A 25,414-nucleotide genomic window follows, 5' to 3' on the forward strand; every position below is an offset into this window, starting at 1 on the left:
GTGGCTGAGACTGCAGCTGCAAAGACTCATATAACAAAGGCCAAGGCAGCAGTACTTTCCCTCATAGCAGACACAGTGCATGGGTGACGTGGGTGAAATAAAATCATGTACGTTGGGTGTGTAAGCCTGTGATCAGATTCCCTGGATGTGCATCCTCCTAACTACATGGAAACAACCAACAATCCAATCCTGAAAGGTGTTAATGGGGGTGAAGCAATAACTAAGGCCCTTGCTAAACCTTGTGGTAACGAATTATTCTGCGACCTAAAGCACTGTAGTGTGTGACTGATTTTTAGGAAAAGAGAAGTACCTAGCATGCACATCTAGGTAAGTTATATGTCAGTTTAACAAAATTTAAAAAATAAAAATTAAGCAGGAGCACTGAAAAGGGTATGGAAGAACATAGAATAGAGAATGGTTGTTAAACTTGCCTGTCCTTAGAGTTGGAATTTGTACTATCTCCTTGTTTGATTTCATCATGAAGCTTTGGGGACAGTTAAACATGAGAGTTATGTTCTTCTATGGTGCTTATTATGATTCATGCACTCCGCTAATTTAATTTAAAATCCCTTGTGTTTCAATCGGTCCAAGAGGTCAAGTCTATGGACCGTGGGGAAGGCTTTTCCAAGTTGAGTTATTTTAAATTTAAATTTGTTTCCTGCAAGGAACTCTTGGCTGCCAGGACTCTCAGAACAAGTGTTTATGGGAAAGATCAAAGTGAAGTATTTCCCGACTAACTTGTATCCATAAGGATTGTGCTTCTTTTATGCCTGATATACTGGAATTTCTTTATGAAAGTTCAAGTCATATTCCAGAGTTGCTGGCTGAAAATGGAGATAGGAGAATTGTAACACTGTGTTACATTTCCCAATATGGTCAGATAGTTCCACAGAATGTACAGAAAACTGTCACCTGACTTTATCAGGAATCCACAAACGTCACTTATCAGCCAATATTTTCTGAATAAAACTGATTTATGTTTCAAGTTCTGATGGAGACATCTTATCAATAGATCTTGGGAAGCAGTCTAGATTTTCCAACTAAAGGGCGACTTCTCTGGAAATACCTGTTGTGTTAGACTGGGTTGACTAGAGAAACAAATCCAGGGTCATTCAAATATGTGTAAGAAAGAGATTTACAGCAATGACTAATAGGTAACAAGAAAACGTTACACCACAATCCAGATCAACCATATAAGTCTGATATTAGCCCTTATGTCTGATACTGGTCCATAATTTCCTCTTCGGATTCACACAGCACATGCAATGATGAGGAATGCAGGAGGACCATAGGCCTGTGAGTGAAAAATCTTGTGTATCAAATTGTGGTAGAAGCATTTAGGGCTGGTGTGGGTTTCCATGTGGCTCTTCCAGCTCTCCAAGTTACTCAATAGCAAGAAGGTGAAGCAGAAAGAGAGGGTAGCCCAGCTCCAGGGAAAAAGAGTGGAAGTTTGCAGATTCTACATGAGAAGGTTATGCCCCCAGGAGGCATCATCAGGTTGTGACCTTACTAACAGGCTAACCTCCACCCCTAGACTTATTTACCAAGTTGAAATGAAACTATGTAGCTACCACACCTGCTTTCATGTGAGTTTTCTGTTTCCATGGATAAATCTTTAATTTCCCTTTCCCCTACCCCCGCCATAAAAACCTTATTGTCATTGAGTTAATGCAGACTCAGATAGATACTATAGGACAGGGTAGAACTTCCCTGGTGAGTTTCCAAGAATGAAAATCTTTGCTGGAGTAGAACGCTCATTCGTTCTCCTGGGGTGTTATAGGTGATTCCTAAGTGCTAGTCTTAAGTTAGCAGACCAACTTATACCCTCTTCTCAAACAGGGGTTTGTTCATTCATTGTAGATCCACCCCACCCACTATAGCATGCAATGAGAATCCAAAACTTTCCATCGGTTATACAAGCTACTTCCCATTGGGTTGCTCACCTAAAGTTAGTGATTGATCAGCAGAAGGAGATGTGCCCAGCTACCGCTACCAAGTGCTCCAAAAGGATGCCATTAGAAAGTCCTGGAGAGAGTGCGAAAAAAATATGGACCCAAACTCAGACTCACAAAAGAGACCCTCAAGGAAATGGCCTTTGGTCACTCTCATGTCCGGAACTGAACTCACCCCCTACTAGGCTAACCCATCATGTAAGTAAGATCAAGGACAGGATTTAGCAGACAGGGAAGAAGGGAATCACGAAAGTATTGAACAAATATTGTCTGACTCGGTTTCTAATATTTACAAAAAATTTTTTTTCATGTAGCTCCATTATCAATATCGGTCTACAGTTTTTGGAAGTATCATTATCTGATACTAGTATCAGATTATTACTGGTCTCATAGAATGTGTTATTAAGTCTTCTCTCTCAACCATTGTTATGTTTTTACCCAATTAACTTGAGTTTAAATAAAATTGCAGTAAAATTGGCACGTTGTTAGAACAAAGTGTTCTTGTGTAGTTGAAATCCAAAGTCCATCCACTTCCTCAATGTATGGCCATACAAATATATGTACATAATCCAATACCTCTATTTTGTGAATTAATATATTCACACATGCACACCGATATGTTTATACCTCTATCCATAGCTTTGCTTCCTAGATCTTTTCTGTATTTCTTTTTTCATTCCCCCTGTCCTACCATCACACTCAACCCTTTTCTGTCTCTTAGTAATGCCTCTCAGCTAAATTGCTATTGCTCTAACATCCCCAGGATGTCTAAGTCCTCCTCATTATTCATTTAATTCCATAGTAGTTCCCCTATCTATGGAATTGTTTGATCACCGCTACCTCTCTCCACTCCCTTCTCCCCCAAGGCCCTCCAGAACAATTGGTCCAGTTACTTCCCATGCCTCTATGGGTAGGCAAAACAACAAAAGCGTAGACAAAACAAAAAAGAAAATATTGATTTAAAAAGGGGTGGGGGGAAGCTAGGCAAAAAAACCCCTCAAACATGAAAGCATATATAATCCTAGGTTTGACCGCTGACCTTTATGACTATCTCCCCACCAGTCCTGGGGGTTTCCGGAAACTGCTCCTTCTAGTCTGAAGTCTATTTTTGCAGCTACTCAGGGGCATTATGGCTCAGCTTGGCTCCCATTGCAGACATGCTCTGTTCCCTTATTGGTTCACACCACTGTGGAGGGAGGTGAGGGTCAGACCAGGCTCATTACACACCATGTATCACCCGTATGGTTCTCTGGCAATGTACTCTCCAGCTAGGGGACATCATGTCTCAAGCTGATGTTGGCCTTAGTCTTCTCTGTGTTTCTGAGCAGAGTTTTGCAAACAATGGTGATAAAAAATTTTACCATTCATTGTTAATCCCATTTATTTTAACATCTCCAAATAAGATACATATAATTAAAAAGACATATTTGAGCTAAAAATTCTTTTAAATTAATTAATTTGCTTTCATTGACAATTATGCCTTGCGACGATGGTGTAGTGCCCTCTTGGCATTCATAAATTAAAAATGTGAAAAAATTTAAGCAGTCCACACAGAAAGGAGAAAGAAAGAGAGTGAAAAAGAGAGACAGAGAGAGAGATAATATATAAAATTTAAGGGGTGGTTCTGGGTGAACAATGCACAATGAAGTTTGACGAGAGTTAATTTACTGATGAATAAACCTTGTTTGATAAATGAGATTAAGAGAAAAAAGTGTCATCAAATATTACATTTTATAAGGCAACAAACACACAAATCATGATGCTAAGCTCTGGGTTTTGGGTGAGCCCTTATTTTATATTAAATGTTATTCATGGTCTCTTAATTCACTTGGCTTTTGGATTCTCTGCGTACATTTGACGTTCTTATTTGCTAATATTTTCATGTGTGTGCCTGTGTGTCTATGTTTGAAAGGTGTTCCTATAGCTCCAAGTGTTCCCTAAGAACATCTCCTACAGCAACTTCACCCAATCCACCCCGGGTTTATTCTGCCTTCATCTGGAACAGTGGTTCTCAACCTGTGGGTCACAAACCCTTTAGGAGTCGAACGACCCTTTCACAGGGTTCACCTGATTGATAACAGTCGCAGAATGACAGTTATGAAGTAACAATGAAAATAATTTTATGTTTGGACTACAACACGATGAACTGTATGAAAGGGTTGTGGCCTTAGGAAGGTTGAGAACCCCTGATTTTCTGCACTCACCAAAGGATGGATATTCCAATGAGAAAGGCTCCTGGAGTATAAATTTCACTGATTTAATAATGATGTTGGTGTAATTAAAGGTGATTACCCTTTAATCAGTCTCTCACGTTGCCTCCTTAATTTCCAGCTCCTGCTAAGGATCCAGGTGAGGCTGGATGCAGATAATTGAAGGTGCTGAAATTCAGGCGGATTTGGATTTCAGATCAGGCTGTGCTGTGTTGATCATCCTTGCTTGGATATTTTGTGCTTCCTGGAAGATAAGAGTACCTGGAACCTAGGCTTGGGGACCTATTACATGCCAGGTACCCTCAGCTAGTAGGTATGTAAGACAGGCTCAGGGAGGAACATAGCCTTTTGCCTCCGGAAGCCCCTGGGTTGAGCTCAAAGATATTCAGCCTGTGCTAACACGCTGACTCTGAAACCTCCACTAATGACTTCTTAGTTGCTGGTTTGTCCACATCCGGGTCTCACTTTCATTCCAGGGTATATTTAGATATCCACACACTCGGGGTGCCTGGTCAGGATTTAACCGATTAAGTCAGCGCGGGGTTGGCCACTGTTGTTATCATGAGTGACTCTTGTAGGACTTATTTCTCCAAGAGTAGAGAGCCCAGTGTGCGCTGAGAGGTCGTTCCTGGCACTAGACCCATAGGATGTCCATGGGAATAACATCTTTACACTTAAGGGTGAAGCTGCAGCTCCTACTTGAAGTATGTCTTGTGAGGTTAAGTGGTTGGTTTTCTGGAAACTCAAGTAGTTACAAACCCAAATATTTTAGGGTTAGAAGGGTGTGTTACATGTTCCTCAAAGCCGTTAATTCTGAGGGAAAAGTCCAATGTTGTGAAAAATGGAGATCACGGTTTCAAAAAATGGAGATCATGGCACTTTTAATTTGATACCACGTTCATCTCTTTTGACATGAGGGTCCCTGGGAAAGAGGGAATGGAGGGAGTCAAAGGTAGAATATCCATTATTTTATTTGTTTCATTAAACATGGATTCACTACATCTTTGAGGGAGAAACCAGGATACATTGTGACCTACCAATTAGTGAGCAAGTACAATTTCGCTCTTGGTCACCTTGGTTATTGGGTACCACATCCCTGCATATGTCTAATAGCAGAGAAGACTCCTTGAGTGTAGGACACAGTAGAGCAGAGGACCACAAATGTTTTGGGCTAGCTCTTGGTCATATGCTTTTTGTCATATTTAAACATTTATATATTCCTTCATTTTGCCAAATTTCATGAACCATTTGTAAACGTTAACTGAAAACAGAGGATGTGTTGGTGTCTCCTAATTTTGCATGTCTACCTCTCGCAGTCTCTTACATATAGGTAAAATCTGGGAGAGGAGACAGGTCCACACACATAATTAGCAGCGTGAGTTATTTCGGTGTGTTAGGTTTGGTGCCTAGCTTAGGGTTTTAGTGTGCTAAAGACTGAGTCTGTACTTAACGATTGCAAGCCAGGTCCTGAGATTAATCAATGTTCCTGCTTCAAGAACAAGAATCAAGGGATAGAATTAGGAGTTAATTGTGATGATTTGAGTTTCAGGTGTTAGTGGACAGATTAAAGGTCATTATACTTAGAAAGTTTCTGCCTAACAGATTATCTTTTGAGTTGATTAGGAGCATATATGTTAAGTGATAATGATGTAGAAATAATGTTTAAGCATTGGAGTTTTCGGGGGTAGTTTCTGCACTTGAGATGTAGGGTCATAAGGTTAGGGTTAAGTTGATAGACTATAGTCCAGGTTGTGACTCTCATTCAAAGAAGTGGAATAACTGCTTTAGGTTAGATTTAGTGTGTATGGTCATTGGATTTGTTAAGCACATGTTAACTTTGCTGCGACATCAGGTAATGCGCAGGGTGTTTGTAGTTCTGGAGGATGCGTGACTTTTCAGCTAGTTATCAGTGTTCTGTAAGGATACTCAGCAGGTTAACGTATAAGGGTTAATGGTTTGGGAGATGGTGATTAGCAGTGAATGAGTAAGGATTGATGTACAAAGTTAATATGTGCTGAAATGTAGCCGAAAACATTTTTGAGTTTATCAACTATAGTACTTATGATATATTTAGAATCATTTATGCATAAAATCATCATTTTTCTAATTAGTTCATGGATCGTTTCTTGGCCTTTCGGAGTGTTTTCCAGTCCAGTCTGTTGGGGCACCACACAATGACTTCAAAGTCCAGCTTCAGCATTCCCTGGGGACCTTGCCACTCCATTCCCTTGCTGCCCGCTTCAAGCCCTCAGTGCTTTGCCTTGGTGTGGTGGGTTCAGATCGGGCGCAATTCCCACACTGTGTCTCTGGTGCTGACCCCATGGGCCATGTGGCCCTCTCTGTGGACTGACTGCTCTAATTGGGGTCATCGTCCTCAGGGCCTGGTGGGCCAGGATATGCTCCACTCTCTCCCACTCCCCCTTCATCTGGCCCTGTGTGCGCCTACAAGATATGTCCCTCTCCCAGAGCTGCAGACTCAATGCTGTTGCTTGACATAAATTCTTCTGGGTGGAGGGGCAGGCATCCATCCAGTATTTGGTACCGGGACCAGCCCCCCAGACCTCTCCACTGTCTCGCCACTCCATAACACAGTGTCACACCCACACTTTGGGGCACTGGGTCGAATCAGGTCCCTCTCTCCCTGTGGACACACAAACAATACCCTCCTCTTGGACGGGTCAACGCCCCATACCCCTCCACCATCTCTTCCTTATTTTCATCCTTTATTTTTTCCTTTTCCCAATTCTTCCCCTGTTGTCTACCATGTGCATCCCCGGATTTCATCTGGTCCCTGCCATATTACACAGTCCTCAACCCAAGAAGGTTTGTATACAATAGCTTTCTCACTATGCCCCTTTTTCGTTTTTCTATTTAATGCTTACCTCAGTGGGCTCATGTTGTATTTGTCCTTTTGTGCCTGACTTACTTCACTTAGCATGCTTTCCTCCACTTCTTCCCATGCCGTTATGTGCTTCATACGTTAATCACTGCTTTTTAGCAATGTGTAGTTCTCCATTACATGTATATACCACAGATTTTTTATCCAATCATCAGTTGATGGAAATTTGGGTTGCTTCCAAGTCCTTGCAATTGTGAACTGTGCCACAATGAACGTTGGAGGACAGATGTCTGGCCTTGGTCTGTTCCTTGCCTCTTCTGTGTATATGTCCAGAAGGGGGATTGCTAGGTCGTATGGTAACTCTATTTCCATCTGTTCTCCATATCACCAGATCAATTTCCATAGTGGTTGTACATACTTAAAAGTCCACCAGCAGTGGATGAGAGTTCCTGTCTTGTGCATGGAGTGAGATAAGTGTCTTGCTTCATTTTTTGCAGGTAAATATCCATATTTTTCCAGCAACACTTTTTTTTCTTTTAATTAATAAATATTTTGATTGGGGATCATACATCTCTTATCACAATCCATACATACATCAATTGAGCAAAGCACCCTTATACATTTGTTGCCCTCATCATTCTTTTTTTTTTTTTACATTTTATTATGGACTCACACAACTCTTATCACAATCCATACATATACACACATCAATTGTATAAAGCACATCCATACATTCCCCGGCCCAATCATTCTCAAAGCATTCACTCTCCACTTAAGCCCTTTGCATCAGGTCCTCTTTTTTTTTTGTTTCCCCCGCCCTCCCCGCTCCCCCCTCCCAATGTGCCCTTGGTAATTTATACATCGTTATTTTGTTATATCTTGCCCTATCCGGAGTCTCCCTCCCCCCACTTCTCTTCCATTCCTTTCCCAGTGATGAGGTCACACGTGGACCCCTGTAATCAGTTCCCCCTTTCCAACCCACTCGCCCTCCGCTCTGCCAGCATCGCCCCTCACACCCCTGGTCCTGAAGGTATCATACACCCTGGATTCCCTGTGCCTCCAGCCCCCATATGCACCAGTGTACAACCTCTGCCCTATCCAGCCCTGCAAGGTAGAATTCGGATCATGGTAGTTGGGGGGAGGAAGCATCCAGGACCCGGGGGAAAGCTGTGTTCTTCATCGGTACTACCTCGCACCCTCATTGACCCATCTCCTCTCCTGAACCCCTCTGTGAGGGGATCTCCATTGGCCGAACTTGGGCCTTGGGTCTCCACTCTGCACTTCCCCCTTCATTCAATATGGTGTATATATATATATATATATATACACACACACATATATACATATACACACATATATCTTTTTTTTTTGCATGATGCCTTATACCTGGTCCCTTTGGCACCTCATGATCACACTGGCCGGTGTGCTTCTTCCATGTGGGCTTTTTTGCTTCTGAGCTAGATGCCCGCTTGTTCACCTTCAAGCCTTTAAGACCCTAGTCACTATCTCTTTTGATACCCGGGCACCATCAGCTTTCTTCACCACATTTGCTTATGCACCCATTTGTCTTCAGCGATCCTATCATGGAGGCGTGCAGCCAATGATAGGATTTTTTTGTTCTTTGATGCCTGATAACTGATCCCTTTGGGACCACTCGATCACACAGGCTGGTGTGTTCTTCCATGTGGACTTTGTTGCTTCTGAGCTAGATGGCCGCTTGTTTATCTTCAAGCCTTTAAGACCCCAGTCACTATCTCTTTTGATAGTCGGGCACCATCAGCTTTCTTTACCACATTTCCTTGTTCACCCACTTTGGCTCCAGCAGTTGTGTCGGGAGAGTGAGCATCATAGAGTTCCAATTTAATTAAAGAAAGTATTCATGCATTGAGGGAGTGTTTGAGTAGAGGCCCAAGGTCCTTCCGCCACCTTAATACTTAACCTATAAATATAGACACATCGATCTACTTTCCCATCCTCCTATATATATTTGCATGTACATGTCTTTGTCTAGACCTTCATAAATGCCCTTTGACTCCTAGCTCTTTCTTCCATCTCCCTTGACTTTCCTCCTGCCCTACTACCATGCTTCGTCGCCACCTGGGCTAGAGTATACCTCTTCTCTAAGCAACCTTACCCTTGATCATTCACCACCAGACCTGCCACTCCCCTTTCTCTACCATTTGGGGTCCCATGTTGTTCCCTTGTCCCTGTGTTTGTGAACACCACTTCCTTACCCACCCTACCCACCACCTCAAGTCCTCCCAGAACTGTTGGTCCCATTGTTTTTCCTCCAGATAGTTCATCCAGCCTGTCCTATTCAGACAGACCTGTGGAGACACTAACATGCACGAAAACAAGACTGAGGAAAACAAAGCAACAGTATACAACCTGACAACAAAACAACAACAAACCACTGACAAAGAACAAAACAAAACACTTCCCAAGAGCAAAGCTTGTAGTTAGTTCAGGGATCATTTGCTGGCCCTTAGGAGCGTTTTCCAGTCTAGACTGTTAGGGCACCACGCCCTGGCCCCAAAGTCCACTTTCAGCATTCCCTGTGGACCTTGACACTCCATTCCCTTGCTGTTCTGCTGCACTCCCCCAGTGCTTTGCCTCAGTGTGGTGGGATCAGGTCAGGTGCAATTCCCACACTGTGTCTCCGGTACAGTCCCCTGTATAGCCCTTAGCCAATGAGGGGCATCATTTCTCATAGTGGGGCCAGCCATGTTGTTCTCTCTATGGACTGGCTGCTCTACTCAGGAACATCATCCTCACGGCCTTGTGGGCCAGGCTGTGTTGCACTCTCTCCTCCTGCCCCTTCATCTACTCCCGTGTGCTCTGATAAGATATGTTCATCTCCCGGAGCTGCAGAGTCAATGTCATCCTTTGGAACAAATTATTTTGGGGGGAGGGGCAGGAATCCACTTAATTTATGGTGCTGGGGCCAGCCTCCCAGACCTCTCCACTGGTTCCCTACACCACGCCGGATATTGCATTCACACCTTGCGGCACTGGGTTGAAGTCTGGTCCCACTTTCCCTGTGGAGATATAAACAATACCCTCCCTTGGGTGGATTAGTGCCCCATGCCCCCACTACTCTTTTCTTCCTTTTGTTTTCCTTTCCCCCCCTCCTCCACCATTGTCTACCATGTGCATCCCTGGTTTTGGTCTGGTCTCTGCCATACTACACAGTCTTCACCCCACAAATGTTTGTATACAGTAGCTTTTCCCCCTATGCCACTTTGGTTTTTAAAAAAATTTTTAAATTCTTACCTCAGCGGGCTCATGTTGTACTTGTCCTTTTGTGCCTGACTTACTTCGCTTAGCATGATTTCCTCCAGTTCTTCCCATGCCGCTATGTGCCTCATACGTTCATCACTGCTTTTTAGCGATACGTAGTACTCCATTGTATGTATATACCACAGTTTTTTTAATCCACTCGTCAGTTGATGGAAATTTGGGTTGCTTCCAAGTCCTTGCAATTGTGAACTGTGCCGCAATGAACATTGGAGCACAGATGTCTGGTCTTGGTTTGTTTCTTGCCTCTTCTGGGTATATGCCCAGTAGGGGGATTGCTGGGTCATATGGTAACTCTATTTCCATCTGTTTTAGGTATCGCCAGATTAATTTCCATAGTGGCTGTACGTACTTACAAGTGCAACAGCAGTGGATGAGAGTTCCTGTCTCCCCACAGCCCCTCCAACACTTGTTGCTTTCTGGTTTTTTGAATTGGGCTACCATTGAGGGTGTCAGGTAGTACCTCATTGTTATTTTAATTTGCATTTCTCTTATGGCTAAAGATCGGGAACTTTTTCTCATATGTTTGTTGGCCATTCGAATTTCTGTCCCTGTAAAATTTCTGTTCAAGTCCTTTGCCCATCTTTCAAGTGGGCTATTGGTTTTTTTTCTTTTTGGAATCTAGCAGCGTATTGTAAATTTTAGTAATAAGACCTTTGTCTGATGTGTCATTGCTAACGATGTTTTCCCAGTCTGTGGACTCTCTTATCACTCTCTTGGTGAATTCTTTAGATGTACACAAGTGTTTTATTTTCAGTATATCCCATTTTTCAATTTGTGCCTCCTCTGCCAGCACCACTTTTTAAAGAGGGAATCTGCTTCCCATTTGATATGTGTGTGACCCTTATCAAAGATCAGTTGCCTGTATGCTGATGATTTTATTTCTGGGTTTTCAGTTCTTTTCCATTGGTCTGAGTATCTGTCATTGTACCTATACCATGTGGTTTTGACAACTGTGGCTGTATAGTATATGCTGAAGTCAGGTAAATCAAGCCCTTTTTTTGAGGAGTTCTCTGCTAATTCTAGGTTTCTTCCCTCTCCATATGAAGTTCATCATTAGTTTTCCACTTCTGTGAGGAAAGATGAGGGTAATTGTATCGGGATTGCATTAAACTTATATAGTGCCATTGGCAGAACTGGTATCTTGACTATATTGAGTCTTCTAATTCATGAGCATGGCATACACTTCCATTTGTTGAGGTCACTATTGTTTTCTTGCAATAGTGTTCTGTAGTTTTCCCCATATAGATCTTTTGTTTTTTAAGTCAGGTATATCCCTAGATATTTCAATTTGTATTTGGCTATTGTGAAAGGTAACACCTTTTTTTATCTCCCCTTCTGTGGCCTTATCTGATGTGATGGACTTTTGTTGATCTTGTATCCTGCCACTTTGCCAAACTCCTCTATTGCTTCTAGTACTCCCCTTGTGGAACTTTTGGGATTTTCCATATATAAAATCATATCATCTGCAAATAACGATAGTTTCACCTCTTCCTTCCCCAGACGAATATCTTTGATGTCTCTTCTTTGCCTTATGCTGTTAGCTAATACCTCCAGCACAATATTAAATAAGAGTGGGGACAAGGACATTCTTGCCTGGTCCCCCTTTTCAGTGGGAATGTGTTAGTCTTCTCCATTGACTACCAGGTTGTCTGTTGGTTTTTCATATATAGCTTGTATTGTCTTCAGGAACTTTCCTTCCATTTCTATCTTCGCTAGTGTCTTAAACAGGAATTGGTGTTGGATGTTGTCGAATGCTTTTTCTGCATCTATGGATATTATCATGTGATTCTTATAATTTTTCATGTCAATGTGATGAATAATACTAATGGTCTTTCGTATGTTGAACCATCCCTGCATCCCTGAAAATGAATCCAACTTCGTCATGGTGAAATGTTTGTTTTATATTCTTTTGTAGTCTGTTGCCTAGTATTTTGTTAAGGATTTTTGCATCAATGTTCATTAGGGATATTGATCTGTAGTTCTCGATTCTTGTGGGATTCTTGCCCGGTTTTGGTATCAGACTTATACTAGCTTCATAGGAGGAATTTGGGAGTTTGCCATCTTTTTATATGCTCTGGAAGATTTTGTGTAGGATTGGGGTTCGTTTTTTCTATAGTTTATTTTGTATAGTTTTCTTATTTTCCCTCTCCTGAATCTCAGCCCTGATTTTTATAATTTCTTTTCTTTTTCTATTAGTAGGATTGTCCTGCTGACTCTGCTCTAGTCGTAAATTTTGTGCCAGCATATCAGTCCTGAGTCTCTCTTCCTTTCTCAGATGTGCATGTATTGCTATGAAACTTCCTCTGATGACTGCCTTTGCTGTGTCCCATAACTTTTGGAACTTAATGTGCTCATTCTCGTTGGTTTCTTGAAATTTCCCAATTTCATCTCAAATTTGCGCCAGTACACACTCCATTTGCAGTAGAGAGTTATTCATCCTCCAATTGTTTGCTCTTGTTTCTTTGTCTTCCTTTTGTTGATTTCCAGCCTTATGACACAGTGGTCAGAGCGAGAGATATGTATTATTTCAATGTGCTTAAATTTATGTAGATTTGCCTTATGCCCCAGCATGTGGTTTATCTTCGAATATGTGCCATAAGAACTTGAAAATAACATGAATTTTTTTGTTTTGTTTTTGGATGAAAAGCTCTGTAAATATCTATCAGGTCAAATTTTCTAGTTGTGGAGTTTAGCTCTCTAGCTTCCTTGTTGAGTTTCTTTCTCTGTGATCTATCTTTCTCAGGGAGTGGTGTGGTGAAGTCACCCACTATAATCGTCAAGTCTGTAATTTCATTTTTAATTTTTCGTAGTGTTTGGTTGACGTATTCAGCGGGTCTCTCATTCGGGGAATATATGTTTACAATGCTTAGTGGTTCTTTGCCTACCATTCCCTTGAGCATTATATAGTGTCCCTCCTTATCTCTTTTTTGGTTGGCACTTGGAGGTCAATTTCATCCGAGATTAGAATTGCAACCCTGCTTTTTCTGTATTGCTGATTGCTTTGTAGGACTTCTCCAGCCTTTGATTCTCAGGCGATTTTTGTCTGTAGCTTTGAGATGTGTCTCCTGTGGGCAGCAGATAGATGGGTTGTGTTTTCGAAACCATTCTGGTAGTCTCAGTCTTTTAATGCCTGAGTTCAGTCCATTGATATTCAGGTTTATTATCTCCATCTGCGGATTCTGTGATGTCATCTTATACCTTTTGTGTTGGGAGTTTTCACACGTTCCTTTCTCATTAGTGTGTTGTGCATGTGTGTGAGTATCATTCTTGACTTCTTTCCATCCTTAAGCCAATGTTATCTTGAAGTCTGTTTTCTCTTTGTTGCCCTCTGGGTGAGGTTGTTCTAGGTGTTGGTCTCTTATATATGCTTTTTCAGTGTTGCTCTTTTGCCCATACTGCGTCGGCAAGGATCTTTTGTAGGGCTGGGTTTCTTCTAACGTATTCTTTGAGTTTTTCCTTGTGTGGGAAGACTCTAACTTCTCCATCTATCTTGATCGATAATTTGGCTGGGTAGAGTATTCTTGGGTTTGCATTATTTTCCTTCAATTTTTGGAATATCTTACTCCACTCACTCCTTTTCTTCATAGTTTCTGCTGATAGGTCTGAGCATATTCTTATTTGAGAACATTTATATGTGATTGCTTCTTTTTCCCTAGCTGCTCCCCTTTCTGATTTTCTCCTTTTCCTCAAAGTTGGATAATTTACCTGTTATGTGCCTTGGTGACTTCTTTTTTGGGATCTAGTCTAGCTGGTGCTATTTCCGCCTCCAGAGTGGTTGCCTGGTTTTCACTCATTATGCTGGGGAAGCTTTCCTCCAAGAATTATCTCACTATTGTTTCAGATGACTTCTTTGTTGTGTCTTCCTCTGGTAACACAATAATTCTAATATTGTTCCGCTTCATAGCATCAGACATAACTCTTAAGTTTTCTTCAGCTTCTCTGATGATCTTATTAGATTTTTGTCTGTGTTTGTTAAAGTCTTCTTGGCTGTCCTCCAAGTCATTGATGCGGATCTCTGATTCCTCCATCGCTTCTCAAAGTCCAAGAGGCTGCTACTGGTTTCTGTTGTCTCCTCCCTAAACTCCTGTATTTCCCTTTGGTTTATGACTTTTACCTCTTCCATCATTTTATCCATTTTCTGTATTGTTTCCCTCATATCCTATATGACTCCAAGTAGCATTCTGAAAATTTCTTTCTGTGGCAGCGCCATGTCTGCTTCTTCTATGCATGTCATTATGTTTAGGACATCTTCTGCCATTTTCCTTTGTTTCTCACATTTTTATGTTGAGGTCTTTGGGGCTGATGGCTGTTTGCATTGTGTTGTTTTAGAGGAGCCAGATACCATTTTCCAGGGAGTCGGAGGGCACTGGCTCTCTTTGGGAGACTTGTAGGAGTGTTTCTTCGAACTGCCTATAGCTTATTTCACTATGGAATTAACCTACCACTTTATCCTCCTGTCATTTCCCTATCATGAGAGAGTCCCAGAAGGCTGGTGGGTTGCCTTCTTTGGTGAGCAGAGGTTCTTGCAACAGCTTGGAATGTTAATGAGTGTTGGATGAGCTGCCTTATGCCCCCAGGTACACAGGCCACAGGCAGGAATTCCCCAGTGATAAGTTGGGCAGTTTCCCATGGAAGGAAAGAGGACCTTTCCCTAGCCTCGGGCAAGCTACACAGGTTGGAGCTCACCTAGCTGGGTGTGGTACAGTCTTAAATGCCCTAGGCCAAAGGGAGTGTTCTGGAGGTCAGCAGTGGAGTGTGAGAGAACAAGAAAGAGACAAAGAGGAGGGAAAAAAATTAAAAGTAAGACTGTTTCGACTGTGCAGGGAATATAAGGAAGAGAGGGAAACAAAAGCAACTATGCAGCTGAGTCCCACTCCCCACCCATGGAGCTGCAAGGCTTTAGTCCCTCTGCAGCCCTCAAAGACCATGGGGGACAGAGACAGAGATATAAACAAAAGCAACAATGTAGCTGAACCCTGATCCCTGCCAGTGGAGCTGCCAGGGTATGGGTTTAGTCCCTGCCCAGACGCAGAAGTGGCAAGCTGTGGCTGTGCTGTGAAAAAGCCCCTGAACAGCCTTCTAGGGCTGTGGAGGAACAGAGAGCAGAGATGTAAGCAGAAGCAACAGTGTAGCTGAACCCTGATCCCTACAGGTGGAGCTGCACGGGTCCTGTCCAAGCCCTGAGGCAGGTGAAAGCATACTGTGGCTGTGTTGAGACCAATCCCCACTACAGGCTCCAGATGGTCCCTGCTCCAGCAGATAGAGTGGCGGGGCCAAGGTCACGCCCCAGCAGGCTTCCACTGAGCTGTGCCAAAAGCCCTCAAAACCCCATGGGTCTGTGGCTACTTACCTTTGTGATGTTCCTCCTATGTTCCAGCAGTGGTGAATTTCCCTCTAAGCAACTCTCCTTGACTGGGTTCTACGGAGTCCCTCTGGTATGTGTCCAAGTCATCTTTTTTTTATGGATAGAAGAATTTTTATTTTTCTCTCTTTGTTAGCCTTTTTTTCTTCCCTACCAAAAAATGTCTTGTTTTCGGAATCCTAGGCTCATCCACCACCTTGCTACAGCTCTGTCCCTGACGCAGCCTAGCTTGCCCTGGAGCTGCTGCCGGAACCACACAGCCCAGCCTGGTGTTTCCGCAGAGGGTGAGCCGCCGCCGCCTCCATAGTCAGCCTGCCCTCAGCATTCGGCCCACACAGAAGGGACCCCTGCCGGAACGCAGTCTGCAGTCCACAATCTGCACCAAGCCCGGAGAACCTCAGACAAGAGTCGAGCTCAGGGAGGATGTCAGGCTCCAGGGTGTCACAGAGCAGCAAGAGAAAGACCAAGAAGAAACCTGACACTTGGGAAGAAGCGAAATTTCTGGTGGGCTCCATGGCAGTCATGAATGGCATGCGAAAGCAGAGAACTTTTTGCGATGTGATTCTCGTGGTCCATGAAAGAGAGATCCCTGCTCATCGTGTGGTCTTGGCTGCAGCCAGCCCAGTTTTTAATGTCATGTTCACAACTGGCATGCTCGAATCAAAATCCTCTGAAGTAGAACTCAAAGACGCAGACCCTGACGTTATTGAACACCTGGTGGAATTTTCTTACACTGCAAGGGTTTCTGTGAATACCAACAATGTGCAGTCTCTGTTGGATGCCGCAAACCAGTACCAGATGGAACCTGTGAAGAACATGTGTGTTGATTTTTTGAAAGAGCAAGTGGATGCTTCAAACTGTCTCGGTCTAAGCATTCTAGCAGAGCGTCTAGACTGTCCTGAGTTGAAAGCCACTGCAGATGCCTTTATTGACCATAATTTCCCTGACGTTTCCAAAACTGAGGAGTTTCTCCACCTTGATGCTGAGCTAGTAACAAGTCTGCTCAACCAGGACTCCCTGACCGTGAGCGCAGAGGAGGAGGTTTATGATGCTACCGTCAGGTGGCTGAGATATGATGCGCCGAATCGCCAGCCTTTTATGGTGGATGTCCTTGCTAACATCAGATTTCCTCTTATCTCAAAAAAATTTCTTATGTAAAACCATCCCATTTGAATCCCTCATTCAAGACAATCCTGAGTGCCTTAAGATGGTGATGAATGGAATGCGGTATCATCTACTGTCTCCTGAGGATCAGAAAGAACTGGCAGATGGAGCAAGGCCTCGAAGACCACAGTCTTGTAGATATTTTAAGCCAAAGTTGGAAAAAGGTGCATATGGCACACGATCCTGAAGTGAGAATGTAACTTCAGAATTTCATTTGATGCATGTTTTGCTCTTTAAAATTACCTGTGTTGATAACTATTTTGTATATCCAACCACATGTTTTTAGTCTTCAAGTAGAACAGTTTAAGTAACTGAAGAATTGACCCCAAATTTTCAAAAAAAGTCTCATTCAATAAAGTATGTTATTCTCAAAAGCCAGCATTATTAGAATTCCATCACAATATGTTCAGTATTTATATTAAATGTGCCCACCCTCCCTTATTTTTGTTATAAAACTTTGCCTTGGAAATATTTTGCCACTTACTAGGACCTATTTATATTTTTTCATATTAATTATTTCTAATATAATAATTGCAGAGGCAGCTTTTGTTAGAAATTATTTACCTTGCCTCATGCAAAGTGAACAGTAGTTTATACTCTGATATAAGTAGGCTACTTATTAAATAGGATTGCTTGGTAATTATTTTTAAATTCTTATACTTGGCATTGTTCAGAAATCTGGAATGATATTAGCTGTCATTCATTGAGACCCTCCCATAGCTGCCCTATACCTGCCAGGAATGGTGGCTTTTCCTTATTATTAAATTGATTTCCGTCAGAGAACATTTTCAGTGGTAGCATATAATTTTCCAGAATTAAGTCAATATATTTTTGGAGCTAATAAACTTATACACTATTATCTCTATATATTCCTTGGATTTAAATGATGACAGGAGGAATTACTGTATTAATTACTGGCTGAAAAATGATAGAAAAGGAAATCTTAATCTTTTTTCAAATATTGTCAAGAAATGACTTCTTGGCACTCTATTTTAAAGGTGAATCATACCATTCTGAGGATGCCAGGGAAGAGAGAAGAACTTTCAATCTATGAAAAGAGGATAATTGGATTTCAAATAGTTCACTGAGAAATTTAATTAAAAATAACCAGATTTCTTTTTTTTTTCACAACTTTTGGAAGATTGCTTTATGATCCTGAGGGAAAGAGAAGGGTGAGTATGTTGGGCAGAAATATATTAACCATTGTGCATTTCAAGGAAGGTTCACCATTGCCATTTCGGTGTTCTAATTGGAAAATTCTCCTTTAGAGATGACAGACTATTTCTTGTGCTCCTCATTTTAAGTGGGGGCTCCTCTTTTGGCTTGATATCTCTGCATAATTTAGGCGATGGGTTCCGTGGCCTTTTGTGTCCACTGTAGTTTGACAAAATGGCAGGCCATTCTTAGGCCTGGTACACTCTTGATAGATTCTTATATAGAAAACCTAGATTTTTATTTTATTTTCCCTCTTACCATACCTATCGATGTTTGGGATATATTTCTCCTATTGATAATGGTGAGTTGGGTATTTCTCAAACTACTGACGTTCAGATGTGAGACAACTTCCAATTCTGCTTAAGACCGATGCCTCTATCCTTTTCTGGGAATTTTATTACATACCCTGAAGTCATTCAAGGCTCTTGTCTACATTTTCTATTGATTATGTATTTTATAATGAATGTTGGATTGTGAGTGTGAACATGGCAAAGGTAGGTAATTTCTTTTTTGTCTTCAAACTAGGACCAACAACTCTTTTTTAAATAGATTGTGAACACATGTTCTCTTAATAAGCACTTTCATAAATAATAGTATAATAGAGAAAAACATTTTCATCTGTTGAAATCTACTATGTGGTTCATTTTGCATAAGCATGAATAGGAATGTAAGACAGGTGTAACAGTACTAAATAAAAAGAGGAATGAAAATAATGAAGTCATCTTTATGAACGTCACAGAAAGCATGTTCTCCCTTTATTCCGGCTCGTAGCTCAGAAACTGTTGATAGAGGTTACTGTTCTCAGCCCAGATTAGGTGGAGGATAGGATTGAGATGGAAAAACCCTTGCTTACAGTTAAATATTATACATGTCAATTAATAGTTGTTGTAAACTGTGTTTCTCTACATATTTGTAAGTGATGATGTAGCAATCCCTGGTGCCACAAAGTTCACGATCGTGGATGCTATTTGAAAGGTGAGCAGGTACCACCCACCAGCTGGCCCCTTGCACAATTAAACTCACAATCTGTGTCCAAAAAGATTACAGTTTAGAGATCCCTATGGGGGCAGTTCCAGTCTCTACAAAGGGTGACCTGTAGTCAAAATGGACGATACATATACAAAACAACATATCAGTGATGCAGTCTGGACTCTCCCTAACAGATATTAAACACATGTTTCCTCCTGGTGCTCCTAATCTGAGTTCTAGTCTAGTCAACTGTTTTGGATAATGGCAAGTTTGCTCTTTATGATACTACTTAGTGGAATCATAAATAATTTTCATTTTGCCTTTTAAACTTGGAAGATTTTCCTGAACCTTATGGCTTCATATACTACTTTCATTATATTTTGAAATTAATTAATTGTCATTTCTGTTTTCTGTATTCATTGCTACACTTCACTTACTCTCTATTAGAATGTGATCATCTCTTAAGTGTCCTCACTATTTGAAGAAAACAAAACATTTTGAAGGCTCTTATAGTTCTTGTACCCACTCATCAATTGTATCAAGATAATTTGTACGTATGTCATCATCACTATTTCCTAGACATTTCTTTTCTTCTTTTTAAAAAAATCAATTTATTGGGGGCTCGTACAACTCTTATCACAATCCATGCATCCATCATGGTCGTCTCCTCACTCTTAGTTTGCAGATTTCAATGTGCTCTGCAGATAATTTTGTCCCACGGTCTCCTCTCCTAGGAAGAAGGACTCTGTTTCAAACAGCACTCCATTTCCAGACCCGTGTGTCCTGCGCACTTCTACTGGACAAGCTACAGCGATTTAACAAAGAATATTAATAGGTTCAGAGATTGAAAAAATACTCAGTTCAGTTTTCAACATAAAATAAAATTTGAAAACCTTCAATACGAATAATGAGTTAAATTTGAGATATGGCAACACAGAAAATCAGTCTACAAATGAGATGGATGTACTCAGATAAATGACAATTTATCTTAGTGTTTCCTCGAGGTACGAACATTTTTCACCCTGTTCTCAGAACTACGTTTTATGGGGATTCATGATAACCTGGAAGAGTTAGACCATAGAAGTGTTTGCTATATGTCATTTGCTTTGTTTTGTTGTTTTTTTTTCTCCTCAGGGGAGCAGATTCTTCCCATTCTAAATTGTAATGCAGGATTGTTATGCTGGGAATCTACATGGTGATGAAGTGGGAGAACAGGGAGTTTCTGTGTGTTCTTCTGATTGAGTCTGAACCTTTTATATCAGCTGGGCAGTAAGGCTCTGACCTTCATGCCTGTGGTGTAGTTTATAGTTTGGCCTGTCCATGCGCCTTTCCTTCATTGCAAAATCTCCTGTATGTTTGAACTTTTAATATCTGTTCACGATACCTTCGCACGTAGGTCTCATGGGTAGGATAAGGGGTGTCTGGTTGATAGGGGAAATATTTTACCTCCAGCTATGAAAAGTCAATGGATTTGACCTTTCTCTGGTGAGAAATCTTTTGAGTTGATAAAAGTCTCTCCCTCCAGTGTCTGAAACACAGGGCTTATTTTGAATGTTCACTTGAAAATCTGGAGGGGTTTTATACTCAAAGCTCACAAAGTTCGGGGCTCCACTAATGACTGGCCCCAGAACTTTCTCACTGTCTCAGTAAACAGTACTCTCTCTAGCAATTTATAAAATTTTAATTTATGTTTTTGTTTTATCAAAAACATGTGTTTAGTAGCTTCTGATTCAGGTAAGCAGAACACAGTTGTTCCCATCTGAATAGACCTCCTCTAGATTTCGGATGGCATTTGATATGCCAATTCACTTCAGTTCTCTGATGGTGCATGCACGGACTCCTAGCATCTGTGCACCCACGGTTCATGTTGCAAAATAAGAAGCAGGTGCCTGACTCAGAGAGGAGGAGACAGTCCAAGAGAGACAGAGCAGGGGTCCAGAGTAGAAATGGAGTGGCAGGTATCCAGAGAAGGCCTAGAGTTTGTACGTGGGCAGAAAGTTGTGGTCATCTCCACGTGACTACACATTATAGAGGGATGAATGGACTGATAGTATAGGATGTTTCATCACCCAGAACTGGGAAACTGATCTACATTTGATCAACCCTATTCTCAGTCCCTAGGTTCTTCAAGCTGAAACCTGAGAAACCAGTTCCCTGGCCTTGAAATGAAGTGTATCCAATGGTTACTAAGTTTCCTCGAGCCCTGAGCACTTGAATTGTTTTAGGACTATTCAGCAAGGAAGGATTCCCACACCCTCCGCCCCAGAAAATAGGTACTGTATACTACAAAAATATCTGAGTTTGGAGAGATATGTCCTAATCTTATGGGCTCTCACTAATCTTTTTCACAACACTGATATCATTTTTACATTAAAATTTACAACTTATGTTAATCTTGTTAATCTGTCTTTAATACATCTTGCAAAATTATTAAATTTATTTGGGGAGTTCTATCAGACTTATCATGATAAAATAATATTTCATCATATTTTAAAGAATGTATTGCTTGGTTTTGTATGTTTTCTGAATACTTTACATATTTTATATTATTTAATTGATTGCTTTTCAATTTTTCTTATAAAATATTTTGTAGGCTGATTTTTATGTGAGGAGAGGAAATAAGAAAATTTTATGCCTATTAAAATAACATTTTGGTATACATTATTTTAAATGAGTAAAAAAATAGAAGTTCATGGAAGATATAGCTGACTATTTATGAAAACACACTCATTACATGTATAGTAATATTGAGGATGATACAGTAAAATGAGTAAGACTTACCCCACACCCACCACAGTGAATCAGTGAAAAATCGCTATACCTCATCACAGACACAGAGGAATGGCCCCCTTGAATGATCTGTATTATTCCATGAGAAGCTGATTGTGTCAGATCTCATCTATGAAGTGAGAGAAATTATAGGGGTCGTGTATAAATGGATACATCTGTACCCGTCATGACCAGCTGTCAACCCACATCATGAGATACACCCACCACTAGCCATCAGGATTCCAGACCACATTTGAGATGAGCAGCGGAGCTATCCTGGTGTGTGGCTCTGTCAAGTTCTCGAGGTTATCTCTTATTTATACCTGATGTAGACCAGAACTGCATTCATGAATGTGAATTATGAGCATGTATAAGTGCCCTATAGAGTTGAAAGCTGAAACCATCCCCCCGATACAGCAATAAGCAAGGACATTGCCCTATAGGGTGCTCTTGAACCACTGATACCGAAGTGCACTCATCAAGGAGTGACTATGGAGCTTTATTTTCCTATTGGCAGTCATCCTGGGTAAGATAAGACAGAGATGAGGCTGGAGAAAACACTGTGGCAGCTCCAGAGCCCTCACCTTCTGGTTTACCTCCTCACAGGTGTTATGCCCAGATGCAGTTCGTGCAATCTGAGGCAGAGGTGCAGAAGCCACGAGAGTAGGTGAAGGTGTCCTACAGGACTTCCGGATACACCTTCTCCAGCTATGGTACGAATTGGGTGTGACAAGTACCAGGAAAAGGCCTTTAGTGGAAGGACTGGATCAGTACCCACGCTGGGAAGTCAACATATGCCCCGGGCTTCACACAAGGCAGGAAGACATCTCCTGGGATGCGTCATTCAGCACAGTTTATCTACAGACTGGCAGCCTGAACTCGAGGACACTGCCACCTCTTCCTGTGTGAGACACACACTGTAGAAATCCACATCCCGAGAGTGTCAGGACACCTGAGGGCAGGGCAGCTGTACTCGCTGAGGCAGTGACTCAGAATATTTAGTTGAATCTTCTCTTTATTTACCTCCTATGAACTTAGAGATGAGAAACAAAGACAATTACTTTCTGTGAAATTATCATTATAATACCGTGAAATTAAATCAGCCCCTCAAGGGGGGAGGTTAAAAATACCTTGGTATGTAGCCTTTCCTTATCTCTCTGTGTAAACACTTACATCTCGGTACTGACAACTATGCCGACTCCATGAAGGTTCGAATTACCACCTCCAGACACAATGAAAAAAACACAGTTTATTGGCAGAGAGAAGGTGAGAAAATGGAAGCCAAGACCATCTAGTACCCTGTGAGAAAAGAGGAAGAGGGAGTCAGTGTGATCCCAGACACAAACTTCCTGCTGGGAGAGACCTGGGCTGCAGGGGGGATTCAGAACCCACATATCGCAGGTCATACCCCAGGGGCAGGTGCCCATGCATGGTTTCAGGGCTGGTTTCTTCTTGTGATCTGGGGATGCTTCTCCATCGCACTGTTTCCCCCAAGGAATTTATCTATTTTTTTATGACAAAGGAATGCAAGATTATTGTATAAGAAATATTTAAAATCAGACTATTGCAGGTAGGATGTATAATAATGGAATTGAAATCTCAACGGCAGAAAGTGGGAAGGAGCAGATAAAATATAATTTTTATTTCTTAGTGTTATACCTCACTTATTTGTATATTAGTGTTTACAGCAAATGCATGTTTCAAGTACTGTTTGATAATAGTTGAATTGGTTGGATTTCCTTGAAGGCGGACATGATCTTATCACAAACAGTACTGTATTTCATGATGTGTTTAGCAAGATCCTTCCTGCCAATGAATGCCATCCCCTTCTCTTCATTGTGTTGTTCTTTGCGTAGTAAATCTTATGGTTTCCTGATCAACTTGCAATACCATTTAAGTCCTTTTAAGCTCACTAATGCCTAGAATACCAACTAACCTTCAAGTATCCCATTTCATCTTTTGCCCCTTCCAATCTTCCTAAATTTATAGTATGCAAATTATCAATTTTGATCATTAGAAGACTTTTGCGGCTCTTTCTCTTTACCTTGAGTCATGCCCCAGCAGCAAAGGAAGATCCTGACAGCTCCACTCCCAAAGCCTTTACCCAAATTACATCCTCATGGCTGAATCCCCTCCAAGAAACCAGCTCTACTTCAGTCACATTTTGAGTGCCCTCGAACATGAGGGGTCCATCCTCTAACAGTAGTTTCAACAATTTCCTAATTCCTTTTCTTATGCTGTCAGTATTTAACAATGCTTCAAAAGTATGCATAAGATTTTCAAAGCTTCTTCCACTGAAGAAGGTAGTGGGGTCCTTCTGCATTGTCTAGTCTTAGTCTGGAAGCTTTGATGAAATCTGTTCATTTTGGGTGATCCTGCTGGCATTTGATATAACAGTGACATATCTTCCAGCATCACAGCAACACACAAGCCACCACAGTATGATGAACTAACAGACAGGTGGTGAGAATATAACATTATTCCTTCAAAATACACCATACAAATTCTGGCTAATATTTTAATTACAACAAATAAATAATTGCTGAACTCCACCAAATAGTGGAGTAATTCAATTCAATATTTTCAATTTTGGTCTTAACATTTAAATAAAAAGCCATGAGGACATCAAGAATTTAAGTCATGAGAACAACAAGAATTTAATAAGTAAACAAACAAATAAATGGGTCTAGAAAACTAGAATCAATGACCAATATATAGCATACTCAACCCAAAACAAAACATATTGCTCCCGTTAGGCTGGAATATATTTCAGAAATAAAGTGAAGCATGAAACGAATAGAAACACATAGATATTTAATAGAAATACAGATAGATGAGAGATACAAGATATGGACAGGCTATATAGAGAAAATTGACAGCTAAATCAATAGTTCAGCAGATTGATGGACCAATTAATAGATTTATGATAGATAGATAAATAGATAGAAAGATAGCAGAGATAGGAATATGTATAGATGGATGACAGAGAGAAAGAGAAACTCGTTCAACAGACACCAGTGTCATTGTGCATTCAGGTTCAGGGGTTTGGGCTGAGTCCAGACAGATGGTGTTCACAGAACACTCTTGTCTATACTGAGATAAATTGAAGACTAAATGCACAAACTACTACATGCAGTGTGTCATAAGGAGGAAGGATGTTATAAAACAATGACTCACTCTTCAAGAGATTGTCTCAAGTACCTGGGTCCCCACAACAGGAACATATCAGTTATTTGATGTGTGTGGTGATGCAGATAAAAGTAGGTCAGGGAAGCTATGTGAGACCAGAGTGTAAGCACCACGAAGGGAAGGTTGGGATGTATTGCATAGGGTCTCGGGACAAACAGCACATGACCCAGTTCAAGACTCAGTGCATGGGGAGCAAGATACAGGTTTCCTTCCTGAATTTGGGGCCTCCCTATTCAATTTTCCCCTGTGTTATGGTTTTTATTCCTCTTCCTGTCTCTGAGAACCAAGATTTAGATGTTTTTAGCATAACCGTCAACTCCAGAGAACAGAGGGAGGAGAATGAAGCATGGAATTAGGACATCTTCTCTGGGTCCTTGCTCTTTTCTTGGGAGACCCCGAGTGCACAAACCTGAGGTGCTTTCTCCCCATCAGAGGAGAACTGAAG

General features: G+C 41.3%; 1 pseudogene; it reads left to right on the forward strand.

Moving 5' to 3' along the window:
* The first annotated feature begins 16,086 nt into the window (after window positions 1-16,086).
* Window positions 16,087-16,821, forward strand: LOC142436666 (kelch-like protein 7 pseudogene; annotated as a pseudogene).
* The last annotated feature ends 8,593 nt before the right edge of the window (window positions 16,822-25,414 follow it).

This window comes from Tenrec ecaudatus, unplaced genomic scaffold (assembly GCF_050624435.1).
Source record: "Tenrec ecaudatus isolate mTenEca1 unplaced genomic scaffold, mTenEca1.hap1 Scaffold_536, whole genome shotgun sequence".
NCBI classification, from domain to species: domain Eukaryota; kingdom Metazoa; phylum Chordata; class Mammalia; order Afrosoricida; family Tenrecidae; genus Tenrec; species Tenrec ecaudatus.